The sequence below is a fragment of the Uloborus diversus genome, unplaced genomic scaffold (assembly GCF_026930045.1).
Source record: "Uloborus diversus isolate 005 unplaced genomic scaffold, Udiv.v.3.1 scaffold_519, whole genome shotgun sequence".
NCBI classification, from domain to species: Eukaryota; Metazoa; Arthropoda; class Arachnida; order Araneae; family Uloboridae; genus Uloborus; species Uloborus diversus.
The window spans coordinates 28,588-33,620 of NW_026558702.1; positions in this window are offsets into that span (position 1 = coordinate 28,588).

The window sequence follows — 5,033 nt, forward strand, 5'->3', positions numbered from 1 at the left end:
TGCTCCTCTTGCGAAAACCCTCTCCAGGTTGCGTCCATATCCTACACACACACGCATACACACACACGCTTACACACTCATGCCTGCGCACAGACACAAACACACACTCCTACGCACACACATACACACACTCATGCTTGCACACAGACACAAACACATATGCCTACATACACGCACACGAACGCCTACACACACACGCACGTGTACACACACAGCACTGCATACACAACACGCACACACATGCATAGATACACACCTATACACGCACCCACATACACGCGCCTACACAAACAAACACGCGCATTCATACACACACACGCTCGTGATTGCGAAAAACATTATTTGAATTCAAGATGCCAAAAATTCAAATCAATATTTTTTTTTGAACAATCACGATTGCTTATTGCTTTCATTTTACTGTTTTGATGTGCTATCATTTTATTTTCCCCGCCAGCACCCTCTGCAGCATCACCGTCGACCGGCTCCTCACGATGCTGCTCCTCTAGCGAAAGCCATCTCCAGGGTGCGTCAATATCTTACACGTACAAGCATAAATACACGCACGTACAAACAAACACATACACACACATACATACACCTACACTCATACACAAACACATACACATACATCTACACACAACTACCCACGCACTCATGCCTGAACACAGACACAAACACATATGCGTATACACACATACACATGCCCCCCCCCCCACACACAAACACTCATACACACAACTACCCACACACTCATACCTGCACACAAACACAAACACACACGCCTACATACACACACACACTCGTGATTGTTAAAAACATAATTTAAATTCAAGATGTCAATTTTTTTTTTTTTTTTTTTTTTTTTTTTTTTTTTTTTTTGCGGATATGCGTTAGGGTGTATCGGAAAAAAAAAATTTTTTTTGTAATTCAATTTGTCAAATTGATAAAAAGTTGCCTCTACCGACCCACATATTACATAAAAGTTTTTATCCGAATCAAGAAATATTTAGGTATCCCGCACGAGGCCTGAAGAGTTCATAATTTTCCTCAAAAAAAATCAATTTTTTTCTTTTCTTTTTCTGAGTAGCAGAAAATATGTGAATAATTTTTCGAGCTGAAAAATGTACACAATGAGTCGGAGGAAAAAGTAAGGGGAAAGAAACTATCATAAACAATATATAGGTCTACCGCATTTATTCTAAATTTCCGTGGTTTTCACAAAAAAAAAAAAAATAATAATAATAACAAGGCCATGTGGCTTGGTTAGAAATAGGGTTTCCAATCCCGAAATCCCGATCCTGAATCCTGCGGGGTCATTATTGATATTTTGCGGGATCGAGAGCAAAATGCCGCAAGATATCAAATCCCGCAAAGATTTTTTATGCAAACATTTTCCAACTTTTGCCGCTCATAAAACAAATGTTTTCACTAACATCATTTGAAGTTTGAATCACCTTCCTTGTATTTCTGCAAGAATAGCAAGAAAAACTTTGTGTCTAATATGATGAACGATAAGAATGAATTTATATTCTCATTCGAGGTTTCAGTTTCATACGTTCAGCAAGTGAGAGAGTGCGTAGGAATTGTAAACGTTTTCGAAAACCGTCACTAAAATTCACCTAAAAGTTTGCACTTTAGAAAAAACTGAGAAAGTGCAGCACGGATTGCAAAACCAGCTAGAGTAGTAGAGTTTAAAATGGCGACCGAAAGAAAAAACGCATTTCTCGCTTCAGTACGCGTGTAAATTTTAATCCTGCTCACCTTAATTTAACTATCCCATTTCATCAGAGTTACCAGATTGGGGGAAATTTCCCCATTTTGGGGAAATCTGGTGCTCTTTGGGGAAATTTTGGGGAAATGGGTTTTGAGGGGAATTCTCTGGGGAAAAATTTTTTTCTTGGGGAAAACCAGGGGGAAAAAAAACCTCGGGGAAAAAAGAATTTTTTTCGTATTTAGATTTGCGTCAAGAAGTAGTAGTTACATTGTTTGTATCAAACAGCGTTGGTTTAACTTTGCTCAACTTTATGGCATTCGCATTTCGCATTATGTGGAATATTATGCTACGGAATTCGCATTAATGTTCTGCGTGAGTAACTAGTTGATACGTGAAACGGGTAAACATAAGTGTGATGAAGATGTTCTTGGATAAATATATACAAAAATCATAGTTTAAATGTAAATACAAAAGCAGAGTAGTAAATGCAAGTAGAAAAAAAAAACATTTGGCTATTCCTTATGCTTCGGTCAGGCGCTTGTATTTAAGACTAGTGGCACCCGCATGGCTTTGCCCGTAGTAGAAAATTAAAAGGTCTTTTGGTTCTCCTGTATATTTACAAATAATGCATGATGAATTTCTCGCCAAATGGCTTGCCCACGTTACGGTTCCATGTTATGATAGCTTGGCAATTTACTCGTCCATCTTATGATAATTTTGCTCATGAAAATTTTCTTAAAATTGGAATAGAAAAAGAACAAAATCGAATTTTAGAAAAATCGCTTAAAGGTGCACACCCCCATGCTACAAACAGCAGCAGCTACATGCAACAGAGAGATATCCAGACAGAGAGACTTTCAGCTTTATTATTAGTACAGATAAAGAAAGATAAAGATGAAGACCCCCCCCCCCCCCCCCCCCCAAAAAAAAAGCGAAAATGGGAAGAAAAAAAAGTTAGGGAATTTTATAAGAAAATTTGGTTTTTTGGGGGAAATTTTTTTTTTCAAGAGACAAAAATATTAGAGGAAGTCGATTCATTTTCTGAAAATATTAGTGGAAAATAATTTTTGAACTTGAGGAATTTCGGTAGAAAACATCGTTTTTTGGGGAAAAATTGGAAGGGAATTGGGGAAATCTGGATTTGACCATCTGGCAACGCTGCATTTCATATTCGCATTCAAAATGAAATTTCCTTTCATTTCATACAACCCACGATTAAAAAAAAAAGAATCATGGTTTTTTCAAGATGGCTACCAAAAAAAGAAAAAACGCATTTTTTCACTACAATATAGATGTATACTCTTCGCATCTTCACTTCACTTTAAGAATTCCATATGATGTTCCTTTTCAGCATGAAATTTCCATTCATTTGATACGGCGCATGATTTTTTTTAATTTTTTAATTTTTTCATGGATTTTCAAGATGGCGGCCAAAAAACGCATTTGTCCCAACAGTACGGATGTATATTTTTAGTATGTTCATTAGTAGTGTATTACCTACCCTTTACCATGAGAATCATTTCTGTTGCAATTTTTTTGACCCCAAGGTGGTTTTTGGCCTTTTTCTACTGCACTATTCGCAACTCCAGCAAACTATAGGGGGCACTGCAGCCACCTTCTAATGGCGGATGAAAAGGGTGAAACAAACACACGCCGTAGCGTAAATGATCATAAGCCTAGTAAATTTTGTTCGTATGCATGATTTTTTTCGCTTTATTCTTTTCAAATTAATTGTCAAAGTCTTGTGAATATTCTGGCCCACGTATAAAAAGAAATGAGAATTCAAGAAGCATTACTAAACGTCAAAAATTAATGCAAATTACGTAGTTCGTAGTTCTAAGCAGCCATTTCAACGATGTTGAATTCGATATTTATCAATTCTTAATAAAACTAAATAATAATTGTGGCCTGATAAGAAGAACAACTAATGCTAGATAATTTAATTATATGACATTACGAATTATTATCAAAAGAAGATGATACTTCTTTGCCTTGCTTGGCTAGCGCTAATTGTTCTGAATTTGTAGCTGAGTTATTTTTCTCAAATTGCCGAATCGGTTAATTTTAAATTTTTCTAATTTCTGCGTTATGATTTAATTATGTCATGCCATGCAAATCATCAACAACATTCTCACGGATATATAGTGGTAGTTTTCTTTTCAATTGATCTAACATTGTTTCTTTAAACTTATCAAATTCTGTAATCTTTCTACCATTTTATTCCACTCATGATAAAAAATAAATATGGTTTAACTGACATGCAAAATCTCGCCAAATGATCTTTGCTCGCACAATACTAAAACTATAACCATAAACTATAATCTCACTATTTTGGCGAGGAAAATTCTCAGCGTTAAACATTTTTCATTTCGCTCTACGATAATATATTCAAGAAAATATTTTGCATACTGCCCATTCCAACTAAATGCTGCAGTAAAATTAGGTTGGTTAAATAAATTATTTTTAAACTAGGCGGAGATGAAAGCCCTAATTCTTCTGCTAATGTTATCAAATCCTTCTTTCGAACTTAAGATTTTTAAAATAAAATCCATATTCTTACAAATTCACACAAAACAATTTAAAAAAAACTTACCTGGTATATCGTTATCCTCTTTCAAAAAAAGAGAAAAGAAAAATGCATCGAACAGAGCAAATGCGAAGTTTGTTAACCCAGCGTTTTCTTGTGTCTACGCTTTCGCCATTTAAGACAATCATCACCCTTTTTAGAGGGAAATAATGAAAACTAACATTATTTTGAGAAGATTGAGAATACCATTAGGGGACGAAACAATTTCTGTTGCTGAAAGCAATCTAAGACACATTGAATGCGTTAACAAATACTTCTAACAAACTGCCTGTGTTTACGTCAACAGACACACATGGAACGCAAAGTGGCAATGTTTTAGTTTTTTCGGCAGTTTTGTAAATCACCGCAAGGTAGCGTATTCGAGCGCCGGAGTTGCGAATTAGTTTTAAACAGATGTGGAACATTTCAAAGCAACAGATTAGCTGGAAAATCATAAACATTTGAACTTAATACTGTGTTTACACAACGTTAAATGTAACTCAGACGAAATTTCTGGAAAAAGAAACACTGTTATCAATCGAGTTTCAGAGTATTTCGAAAGGCAAGACATCTGGGAAACAACAATAAGAGTACAACACACTACCTACGTCTCATCGTAGAGGTGTGCATGAACAAAAGAATGTTTAATTAAGCGGAAATGAGCAACTTAAGTAATGATTGCTAGTCAAAATTATCAACAGTGTAATAAAGAAACATCTGTGTGATAATCAGAATGATGACTATAAAAAGAAA